This window comes from Bos taurus, chromosome 3 (genome assembly GCF_002263795.3).
Source record: "Bos taurus isolate L1 Dominette 01449 registration number 42190680 breed Hereford chromosome 3, ARS-UCD2.0, whole genome shotgun sequence".
Lineage (NCBI taxonomy): Eukaryota > Metazoa > Chordata > Mammalia > Artiodactyla > Bovidae > Bos > Bos taurus.
Window position 1 is genome coordinate 34,327,695 of NC_037330.1, and position 12,615 is coordinate 34,340,309.

The following is a 12,615-nucleotide window of genomic DNA, read 5'->3' on the forward strand; positions in this document are numbered from 1 at the left end:
GAGCCTAGATGGTCAGTTCCTATTCTTGCTGTATTTAAGTAGATTAATAGGCCAAGTTATTGAAACTAAACTTACTTTGCAAACAGGTTTGTTTTAAGTTGGTAAAAATGAGGGTGATTTTAGAAAAATTATGTTTTAGTAATACAGTGTGGATATTAGATTCTAATACTATCCATTTTCTTTGAGGTTTGTTTTATACCAATAAACTGGACTAGATCCTCATACCTAGCTATAAATGGACTAGTCTCCTCATATCTAGCTACAACTCTCTGAACTAATGTCTGATTTTTCCCATTCTTTTGATTTGGGGTTATTGAGAACTGCCCTTGTTCCTGAAGCCCTGCACACTAAAACTAGAAAACTTGATATAAACTCCAGAGAAAACACCACAGTTGCTCATGTTTAGAAAATCTTTTTTTGCCTCTTCTTATGTGGGCCACTCAAATTTTACCAGTATATTTGATGATATCACCAAAGACATTCAAATGACAATTTGAAAATCTATCAAGTTGTCACTGCCTGCCCTATTCCATCTGAGTATGCTTTGAGCCAGACATCTAGAAATCTCTATTGGCTGCTTTCAGATCCCAGGAATTGGTATTATGTGTCTGCTCCAATCATTAATCATTGTTTTTATTTTGTCCCCATAGAAACGCCTTAGTAAATACATGATTGCTTCCACCATAGCCCTAATTTAGGGAGCCCACCTGATCACATCCTCCTGAAATTATTTAAAGGTGGGACTGTAGGGGAGCAAAATTAGCCACCCTAAAATGCGAAATGAAAGTCACTTAGTCGTGTCTGACTCTTTGCCATGGAATTCTCCCAGCCAGAGTACTGGAGTGGGTAGCCTTTCCCTTGCCCAGGGCATCTTCCCAACCCAGGGATTGAACAAGGTCTCCCGCATTGCAGGCAGATTCTTTACCAGCTGAGCCACAAGGGAAGTCCTCTCTTTGGCATAAGCATTATTTTGGGCTAATTATTTTTAACAAATAGTTGACTCCAGAAGTGGTGGGTTTTTTTTTTTTTTTTTTTTCACCTCCAGCTTAGCTGCTTAAAGAATTTAGATAAAGTTCTGGTCCTGGAAGAGCACTGTCACTGGAGATGTGGACACAGAGTATGGGCTAAGTGTGGTAAGGGGAGCTCTTCAGGGCCTGGAGACCAGTGTCTTTGTGTCCCACTGTCTTTGCATGGTCCAGCAAACATTGCTTTACCAAACATTTTCCTATCTTCCTGTAAATTGTTTTCCTCCCCTTTAGAGTCCCAAATCCCTAACCCTTTCTCCTTCCCTCAGATGGTGTATAAGCCTCACTTGGCCTAACTTGGTTTCAGGCCTCCTATTCTTGTGGGGCCCCATTTATAGGTCGTACTCATGCTCACAGCCATGTCCGACTCTTTGTGACCCCCTGGGTTGTAGCATGCCAGGCTCCTCTGTCCAAGGAATTTTCCAGGCAAGAACACTGAGTGGGTTGCCATTTCCTCCTCCAGGGGATCTTCCTGATTCAGGGATGAAACCTGTATCTCCTGTGTCTCTTGCTGTTAGGCAGATTGTTTACTACTGTGCCACCTGGGAAATCCCACCATACAGAGGTAATTCAGTTCATTTTTCCCCCTGTTGATCTGTCCTGTACCAATTTAATCAGTAGGACCGCCCCCCCCAAAAAAAACTCAAGAAGGATGGGGGGGGAGATTTCTCCCTTACAAACATATTATAAACATTTCCTTACATAAAGTTTCTAGTTTCTAAAAAATGTTGAACTATTAATTTAAATGGATTATTTTCCTTCCAACACATGTTTTAAAATTTATTTTTGTTTTCAATATAACATTCAGATATTTACTTATTTACTTTACATCCTTGGTTCATGTATTCTTTTGTTTTTTCCTTTCTCTGGCTCTTTCTTTTTTGTTGTTGTTTTTAAAAATTTATTTTTTTAATTTGCCTTTATTTTTTTATGTGGTAACAAGAAGGTTTTTTACAAGGTTCAACCATCCACATACAATTTAAGCTTTTATTTGGGAGTATGGAGAGGAGCTCTGGTAGATGTGGTATTCTTCGTTCATAATCTTGGAGAAGCAGCCATGGTGTTACTCTGTTCTCCTAGAGCCACTGCTGGCTCTAAAGCACACAGCTCTGTGGTGTGTATGTATGAGTGTGCATTCTAATGAGAGTGGAACTTTTAAAACAAATTCCCTTACACCCACTGATCATTCCCTGTCTAGCTGAAGGCAAGATTTCTTAGGTTTGTACTCTGCTTCCTTCCTACTTTTGAGGAAAAACTAAAAACCTTTATTTCCCCCCATTTGGAAATGAGATTTGAGAATCAGATTAAAAGGAGTCCACCTTAGCCTATAGGGTTATTTGAGTCACTAGACATCATGAATCATTCTGTCAAGTTAGAACCTGCATTTTCAAGTGATGCTTAGCCTAGTTGCTGATCCAGAGGAGGCACTGTAAATATTTGGTGAATGATCGAGGCAGTACCTTTCCAACTAAGGACAGCCTTTCATCTCAGAAAGCCTTGTCCTTTCTGAATAATTCTCTGCTTTTCAGCAACTAGAGTGAAAGACAAGAAGATCTAATCTTAACCAGGGTGGCTGAGTGTAGAAGGAAAGGTGGTATCTTAGGCTAACAGCTATTAAGGTTGTAGTGTAAAACTTAATGTTACATTAGGAAGCAAATGTACAGTCAATGCATTTATCAGTGTGGAAGTAATAAGATGTGCCAGATGTCTTGTATTTCAGTGCCTGGTTCTTTTCCTCTCCCTACCCCCCTTTTCTGAAAATACAATGGTTGTATACTGCTTCCAATAATTTTGACTACTCTTAACTAGAAACTTAGATGCAAATAACACTATGTCCTAGGGCATGAGGGATATAAACATTAATGACCTCTTATTCCCTCTGCCTTGTCAAAATAAAGTCCATTTTCTTAAAGCTAAAATTCCCAGTTATTACATGGTGGAGTAAAAGTAGATAAAGAAGGTTTTAAGATTCAGAATAGTTAGAATCTTGGCTCTGCTACCTATCAGTTGTTAGATGACCTTGGGTGAGTTATTTCCCTTAATCTCTAAAATGGTAGTAATTAACAGGGCTTCCTTGGTGGCTCAGAGGTTAAAGTGTCTACCTCTAATGCAGGAGAGGACTGAGCGACCTAACAGGCACTTTAAGGGAGATGGTGAGGCTTAAGTGAGAACAAAAACAGGACATTTTGGTTTTTACTTGATGAATACCAAACTTATCTAGTGCCAGAAGGTCAGGTTATTCCTTTTTTTTAAAAATACCACTCAGCTGCTAATAAGTGGTAAGATGTTTTACAGATTGTTCTTGATTTGTAATTCTTTTGAGATTTAGATGAAGATTTAAATGATGCTCATTCTAGCAAGTGCTGTTCTTTGAGAATTAAGGTTGAGAAGCTGGTTGCCAGGTAAACTATACCGGTAAAATAGTCAATAGACAATTTCCAAGATATATTTAACCACTTTTTCATTTTATACATTCTGCAAAGTTGTTGTTGCTATTGTTTTTAACATCAAGACCCTTTGCTGTTTAGTCGCTAAGTCGAACCCTTTAGGACCCCAGGGAGTGCAGCACACCCGGCTTCCACGTCCTTCGCCATCTCCCAGTTTGCTCAAACTCATGTCCGTTGAGTCCCTGATGTCAAGATCCTAACAGGTTAGGGTAACACTAACTTGTGTTTACATTTATTTTTCTGTCACTTATCATTGAGAGGGTTCTTAATGAAGAGTTAATCAAGGCTAGGTAATTGAAGTTTGCAGTTAAGCGTCTGTGCTTAAATTGTTTTCTATCAATTTTTAAAATTTTTCCTAGCAACTTTTCCTCAAGCTATCGCTTCTTTTATCTTGAACTGGCTCAAATTCTTCCTTTCCAGAAATGTTTTTGATGTTTATTACCAGCCTCTTTTGTCACATTTTCCTCACTTCGGGAGACCCAGGTTACGAGGACCAAGTTTGTGCTCGGTAATCTTTCCTGAGTTCTACGTGATTATACCCCTGAATGCTTAATTCAGTTTGGTTAAGCATCAGATATATTTGTGGAATGCTGCTGTATGATAGGGTGGAAAGTAGTGAGGTAGTGGGGCTTATTACCAAAATGGGTAATGGAAAACAGAGAATGTGTTGTGTTAAATAACAAAAATGCTTTAAGCATCAAGAAGGGGGTAATTAAACTGCTGGAATTTTCAGTAAATAAGTGGGACGTGAGAGTGAAGAGCGAAGAGAAGGTGGCGAGGTTTTACTTCGTTATCCTTTATTAATAGATCATCAGGGAGGAGTCTTAAGAGTCACGTCTAATGCGCGAACGACTCATTCGGAGGCGACAACCCCCTCCGCCCTACTTCGGGACGCGGGGTCACTGGCCGCCTAAGTGTCTGCGTCCCAGCTGCCGGTCTCTCACGCAGTCGCCGCGCCGAGTCTTCCTCCGAGTCCAGCTGCTCCTTTGAGCGCTAGCAGGGAGCCGGTCCACCAGGCCTATCCCCACCGCGCCCCGGGTTGGGGCCCGCCCAGCCTACTCTCCCTTCGGCGCAGGCACCTGCCTGGCCGCCCCGCTCGGCGGGGTCCTGAGGCGCCTCGGGGAAGCGCGCCGATTGGCTGCGGCTCGGGGCTGGTGCTTGGCTCCGGCGCCGCTTGACAACCGCAGTGTGCGAGAGGCTTAGCCGAGCGGTAGCCGGCTTCGGGAGGGGCAGACGCGAGGAAGGACGGACTGACGGGCTGATGGATTGACGCGCTGGGGGCAGGAGGCAGGACCGACGCCGAGCCCAGACCGCCACCCTCGCGCTCCCTCTCCAGCCCGGAACCCGCCTTTTCGGGGCCCGGTCCTCTGGCCTCCCAGCCGCTTTCTCCTCCGTGGTTTCTCCGGGCTCGACCCGGAGCCCTCAGGTGAGCGACTCCTGGAGGCGGAGGCGGGGTCGGGTTGCGCCTCGGGTTGTCATGGTCACCCGTCGCCGCCGGTCACCACCTGACAGGGCGGCGACCCTGGCGACCCCAAGGGCGGCGTTCCTGGCACGGGAGAAGGGTCTTGGGTAGGCTGGGGTGCTGACTGGGTGGGGACTGGGGTCGTGGGTGAGGCCCTGGCGCCGACGGGTGGGGGCCAGGCCGAGACTGGAAGCCGCCGCTCCTGAACCACACCTTTGCCTCGCTGCTAGTCCGGCTTTGCCGACCGAGCCGACGCCCCTCGCCCTGGCACTGTCCGCCTTTGAGCACGGTGGGTGCCCATCTCGCTGCTGCTGTGGAGCGGGAGGGCGGCTGACGACGCTGATTCTTTCTTCCTCGCCCCTCTGCCAAGCCCAAGCGACAGCCAAGGGGCGCGCTCCCGTCCCTTTCTGGGCACGCCTTGGCCCGGAGGAGGGTAGGGCGCTGCGGGGCTGGGGCAGCCCCGCGGGGGCCGGGTTGGGCCTTCCTGACGTCAGTGGTCAGTGGCTGCAGGCCTTTGGGGATCTGGGCGGAGTCGGGGAGAGGGGCCGCGACTAGATTTGGAGCTGGGGTTGGACCGGAGCCCCGGGGGCGTCTGCGTGGGAGAGAATAGGAGCTTGTAGAACTCATAGGGTTAAGCCGCTTACTTATGTTGGGGAGAAAAGAGATTGGGGCTCCAGCTCTGGAGCGAGGCCTTGGCCGAAAAGGGGCAGGAGGAACAGGGGAGGCATTTGACCAGCATTTGATTTTTTTTTTCCTCTCTGTACCCAGACGTGCAGTTAGTAACTACGCATAGTATCTGAGCAGAGCAATTTTGGCAACTTGGTTCTCTCTGCATAATGAGAGGAGAAGTCTTTGTTCCACCCAGATTCATAGGTTGTGATCCTAACACTTATTTCCCTCCCCTTGTTGCTGATTTAGAGTGCTTCAAGAAGTTAATGGCACAGAGATGAACATGTAAGGCTTGAATATGCTGTAAATATTTTTTTTTCCACAGTAAATCCAAATAGATTTCTTTTTTTTTTTTTGTCTCCAATGTTGGCATGTATTGCCTTGAAATTTTACTGTAATAGAATGGAGAAACGCCTAAGAGCCTATTTTCCTTTATATAGCATATTCCTGGGTCTCATTTAGAAGGAAAATGTGCTGAACAATTTTACCTTAGGTTTTAGTGAAATGATTGCTTCTACATAGGAAGGAAAAATTATTATAGTGACCAGCCAATTAAGCCATAACAGTGTATTGTTAGGGGAACACACACACACACACACAAATGCTTGAATTTGATGCCATTATAAATATGCAGTTTTTTTGTGAAGGAATTTTAATCTGTTTTGCACCCACTTTCCCACTTCCTAATTGTCTTTTTTTCTTTCTGAAGTCAGTACTAGGATTATATCATAAGAAAGCAGGGTACTATCCATTCCTAGTTACATAATGTGTTCAGTTTTTCTGTTTGTGAAGCCCCGTTATCAATTACTTACTAAATAGCGTTTGATATGCTTGACATATGCTGCAGTTTGAGAAACACTTCAAAATAAGTGTGAAAAGATGCAGTTTTCCTTAGTAGCTTAGTAAACTGAAAATCAGATTGCCTGGATTTAAGTTTCCCTTTGCTACTGATTGTAATCTTGGAAGAGCTGCTTACCCCACTGTTGACTAGTCTAATTTCCAAATGATAATACCTGCTTTTGTTTTAGTCTGGGAATGAGCTGTGAAGCTGAACAAAATAAAGTATTTGAAAGCAGTTTGGAAACAAAATTTAAGACATCTGTTGATTACCTTTTAATAGAATGAAGCGTTGACAGATTAATTAAAAATTTCTGAATGATCTATTTAGTATTTCTAGGTCCAAGACCTTATTGTAAGAAATAAGGGGCTTATAGAAACTATTAAAATACATCTTTAGTCCTTGGCAGAGGTTCTTTATTACTGTGGTGACATGGCGAAAGGGTGTGTTCTTTCTATATGTGGGTCAGGATTGCTTTCCTGGTTTCAGTAGGATGTTTTCATAGTTTAGAAAATAAGGCTATGGACAATAACTCTTACTTGAGTTTCATTTGGTATTAAATAATTTGTAGTGTACATCATTGATTTTTGATCAAGAAATAGCTTACTTTATCCCCTCTGACCTATGGTTTTCAAATAGGAGTATTCGAGATAAGCTGAAATGTGCCAAGAAGTAAATCTGTGGCCACAGAATATGATACACATTTATGGAATTGTCATCAGTTTCCCTTGAAGACTTGGATAAAAAAAATTTTTTTTAATATTAAACAAGATATATGGAGAAGTAATATTGACACTAGTTTCTAAGGTAAAATTCAAATTTTATGTTTATAGGTTCTGTGAGGATGGGTTCAGTTTCTTTTGTCGTTTTAGAGAAAAGTTTTAGAAGAATTGCCTTAGGCTTACTCAGCTAATGAATGAGAGATTTACTTCATAGGACAGGAAATAAGTTAAGTTCACTTTCTGAAGCTTTGACATTAGGCTCCAAATTACTTGAATCCTAACTATGTTCTCTTGTCTTCACCCCTATATAGGCCTGAAGGTTGTAATGGAAAGGTCACAGGATTTTAGACCCAGTTGTCCCATTCTTGCTTCTGCACTTTTTGCAGTGTGACCTGAGACAAGTAACTAACATCTCAGAGTATTAGTGTAATATTAGGTAAAATGAAGTTGGAAAGTTGTGAGAATTAATATAGATGATGTATGGGAGTGTTTAGCACAGGACCTGACATAGTGGCTGCACAGTAAATGTTAGCATGTTTTTCCCTTCTCATCTCTGCATGTTAGGATATTAACAATCCTTCAGACACATTCTTAGCAAGATACCTCATTATTCCTCTGAACTTCCATGAAATTTTGTCATTTTTTTTATGTTACTCTTTACATTTTATGTATAATGTTTTTGTACAGAAGACTTTAATCCACGTCTTCAGGTTATAAATCCATTGCTGACCCTTGTCTGAGAATACTTTTTTTTTTTGCCATTTAATTTTGAGACCGTTACATTGAATAGCCAAAACTTACATATTTCAACTGATTTTTCTTTTTCTTTTGAATTTGTTTTTGTTTGAGTAAAAGGATACCGTCACAAAACACCACGCCCTCCTTTATAAGCCCTTCTTTTGTGTTTTATCTTCTTGTTCACTGTAGTAACTCAATCATTGTAACTCAGGGGTGCAGCATGATGCTAGCACATGTACACAAGTATTTTTAAATGAGTACTTCAAACATGTTTCTACAAGTAGGAGTCTCTCCATGCCGCATCTTTACCATAGTTGATCTAATCAGGATTCCCAATGTTTTAAAATTACACCTAGCTTTTTTTTAAAAAACAAGGTAAACTTTTTCCAGATTAAATTTTTATATTTTATTCACAGCACAGTAGCTCTTCCAGAAAATTTTCCAGAAGATCCCCTGGAGAAGGGAATGGCAACCCACTCCAGTATTGCCTGGAAAATTCCATGGACAGAGGAGCCTGGCAGGCTACAGACCATGGGGTCACAAAGAGACATGACTGAGTGACTAACACATATAACACACAGCTCTTCCATAGCATGTTATTAGCAGCCCTTTTGACGCATTGTCCGAGGACAATGTCCTTACCTTATGAGTTCTAAAGAGGGAGAAATTTACATTGCACCAGTCACATTCATGTCACTCTGTTAGGAAGTTGATCTCATTTTACAAGTCGGCACTATTTTAGAGAAAAAGTACTACATGAAAAATGGCATAAAATTTTTGTATTATTTATAGTTGATGCATTTGATTCAAATAATGAATTCAAATAACTCATTCGAGAAATGAATGAAATTCTATGACTAAGTGCCAAGTTTTGTGAAACCTATTGAAAATGGAACTTATATAAAAATCATTGAGAAAGCTTTATAGAACTGAGCTAAAATTGGTGCCTTAATGTCCATTTTGATTTAACATTTTTCCTTTCTTCGCTTCCAATTTTATTGAGATATCATTGACAAACAGCACTGGGTAAATTTAAGGTGTACATAATGATTTGACTTGCATACATTATGAAATAATTATCATAAGTTTAGTGAACATCCATCATTTCATATAGATACAAAATTTTAAAAATAGGAAAAAATATTTTCCCTTGTGATGAGAACTCTTAGGATTTACTCTCAACAACTTTCTTGTATAATACTGTTGTTGTTTAGTTGCTAAGTTGTGTCCGACACTTTGTGAATGCATGGACTGTGTAGCCCGCCAGCCTCCTCTGTCCATGGGATTTCCCAGGCAAGAATACTGGAGTGGGTTGCCATTTCCTTCTCCAGGAGATCTTCCGCCCCAGGGATCAAACCCAGGTCTCCTGCATTGGAGGCAGATTCGTTACCATTTGAGCCATCAGGGAAGCCCCCTGTTTAATATAGAGCAGTGTTAATTATTTTTATCATGTAGTACATTACATTCCTAGTACTTGTATAACTGGAAGTTTTTACCTTTTGATGGCCTTCGTCCACTTCTCCTTTCTCCTGCTCCTTACCCCTGATAACCACAAATCTGGTCTCTTTTTCTAAGAGTATGGTTTTGAAGACTGTGTAAGTTCCTGTTATATAACGTAGTGATTTGATATTTCTATACATTTCAAAATGATCACCATGATAAGTCTAGTCACAATATGTCACTCTATAGAGACATCACATATTAATAGTTATTGTCTTAGTCCCCACACTGTACATTTAATATCCATGACTCATTTTTTTGAAACTGGAAATTTGTACCTCTTAATTTCCCTCACCTGTCTCTTCCTCCCCTTATACCTTTCCTCTCTGGCAACCACCTGTTTGTTCTCTGTATGTATAACTGTTTCTGTTTTGTTTGTTTTTTAGGTTCCACATATAAGTGAAATCATTCAGTATTTACTTTTCTCTAACTTATTTCACTTAGCACAATACATGGCAAGATTTCATTCATCTTCGTTTTTTAAAGATTTATTTATTTTATATTTGGCTGTGCTGGGTGTTTGTTGCTGCTCGAGGGCTTTCCCTCGTTGTGGCAAGTGGGAGCTAGTCTTCATGTGGTGCATGGGCTTCTTGCAGTGGCTTCTTCTGTTGCAGAACACAGGCTTTAGTGCAGGGTCCTCAGTAGTTGTGGTGCTTTGGCTCAGTAGTTGTGGCTGTGGGCTTAGTTGCTCCACGGCATGTGGAATCTTCCCTGACCAGGGATAGAACCCGTGTCCCCTGTATTGACAGGTGGATTCTTAACCATTGGACCACCAGGGAAACCTTTCATTCATTTTTTTTGGCTGAGTAATATTCTATTGTGTATATGTGTGTGTATACCACATCTTTCTCCATTCATCTATTAGTGTGCACTTAGGTTGCTTTTATATCTTATTTTTGTAAATAATGCAGCAATGAACATAGGGGTTCTTATATTTTTTCTAATTAGTGTCTTCATTTTTTTCAGATAAATATCTAGGAGTGGAATTGCTGGGTCCTATGGTAGTTCTATTTTTAATTTTTTGGGAATCTGTTTACTGTTTTCCATGGTGTCTGTACCAGTTTACATTCCCACCTGCAGTTCACAAGGGTTCTGTGTTTTCTGTATCCTTGCCAACAGTTGTTATTTGTTGTCTTTTTCAATAATAGCCATCCTGATGTGTGAGAGGATGTTACTGGTTTTGATTAGTATTTCCCTGGTGATTAGTTGAGCATATTTTCATTGCAGTCTGTATGTCTTTAGAAAAATATGTTTAAATCTTTTTGCCCATTTTTTAATCGGGTTGTTCATTTTTTGATGTTTTATGAGTTATTTGCATGTTTTGGTTATTAACCACTTGCTGTATATATTGTTTGAACATTTTTCCAAATTTTGCTTTTTAAAAAATATTATTTTGAGTGCTTGGAAATAGAATTGGGTTGGTTTTCTTTCTAACTTTAGGAAAAGCTTTTGAAATGAAATTCTGGGAAGTACAAAAAAACAGTATCTCACAAATAGATGATGTAAAGCAACTTTAGGTGTCTAGTTGTGCTCACTGTATAGTACCCACATTATGGGAATTGTTAAATTTCATTGTGTACAGTTGTTGACCAGACCACAACTCGAGGGAGAATTGTGTTCTATTTCAGGTGCTTTAAAGTGAGGTTAACAATTGTTCAGAGGAGAATGACTAGTATTGTAGGGAATCTGAAAGTTATATGAAGATTGGTTGAAGGAAGTAGGCGAATAAACATGATTGTCAGACTCAAATGTGTAAATTATTAACGTAACAAGTTTTTATTGTGCTGACCCTGAAGACACACCTAGATGAAAGTAGATTTCAATGCAATATTGGAAAACAAAATAAAATGCCTTTTTATACTTGTGAAAAATTGCAGGAATCCTGCATTATCTATTGCTGTGTAGCAAATTACCCCCAAACTAAGTGGCTTAAAACAACAAGTATTCACTTTACTGTTTTTGGAGGTCAGGAATCTGGGCCATCCCAGCTGGGAGCCTCTGAGTTTAGGTCTCTCCTGAGGTTGCAGTTAAGCTTCTCTAGGACCTATGGTCTCACCTGAAAGCTAGACTGGAGAATGATCTCCTTCCATGCTCAATGACTCAGACCTCTGTTCTTTGTTGGACTGAGGGCTTCCACTCTTTACAGACTGCTGACTGAAGACTTTCTTCAGTTCTTTGCTACTTGGATCTTTCCACAAGGTTTCTTCATGACGTGGCAGCTGACTTCCCCCAGAGAGAGCAGTTTGAGAGAGGGCACACACCTGCTCTTGGAATGGATGTTACCATCTCTTTATAAATCTTGGAAGTGACACCCCAACACTTCCAGTCTGCACTTGGGTACAAGTGAGTTACTAAATCCAGTCCACACTCAAGGGCCAGGGACTACGAAAGGGTGTAAAAACAGTAATAGTCTCGCTGGTGACTGTCTTAGAGTCTGAGACAGGTACCTTGGGTGGGGTATAGAAATTTTCTGTCATTGGAGGCATTTATATAGACATTGGCAGATCATCTGTCAGAGATGTGTTCAGATATTCTGTGCTAAAAAAGAGTGGACAAAGGTACCTCCCAACTTAATTCTATGATGAGTTTATAAATGCTAAGGAAGTAGAAAAGCTGAGGATGGAAAACTCAATTAAGTGGTTAGTTATATAGTATATATACTATTGTACTTCTTTCAGTAGTTAATGCTTATATATTTGTGGGTTTTTTAGTATGTTTTCAAGTTTTTGTGACTCATTACATTTTCTTATGTTTCTAAATATTCTGCTCTATAGTAGATACAGTTGTATACCTACTGACAAACTATTTTTTGTATGTTTAGTTTTTGAAGCATACTCAAATATTTTAAGTTCTACTTTTCTCATTGAAAACAAGTGTGGGAGTAAAAAAAAAAAAAGAACATAAAGGATAATTTTAATCTATTTTACAAAGATTACCTTGTCTTTAGGTGTGACAGAAAACTATACTAGAGATAGTTATATTTCATTATATAATGAAAAATGAAATTGTGTTCTTAGATAAGGCATCTCTTTTACCACAAATAAGGTAAAACACACAAATAAGCAAGTAAAGAATACTACATAAATTTATATGAATATTCACTTTGATCTTAATTGATAAGCATTAATTTGTGATTAGAATTTTAAATTAATTTTTATTATAAATATTACTCTTAAAAACATTCTGCCTGTCTTTTTTTTCCTGCCTATCTTTT

The 12,615-nt window shown here is 40.2% G+C and overlaps 1 protein-coding gene across 3 annotated transcripts in view; it reads left to right on the top strand.

The window, feature by feature from the left end:
• Positions 1-4,265: 4,265 nt before the first annotated feature.
• Positions 4,266-12,615, top strand: part of WDR47 (WD repeat domain 47) — a 62,416-nt gene continuing 54,066 nt past the window's right edge. The window contains exon 1 of one of the 3 annotated variants that reach the window (XM_010803263.3): positions 4,266-4,898. The gene's annotated coding sequence lies outside the window, so the exon portion shown is untranslated. The remainder of the gene's footprint in view (positions 4,899-12,615) is intronic. The other 2 variants (XM_024990034.2, XM_010803268.3) reach the window with 2 other exon arrangements.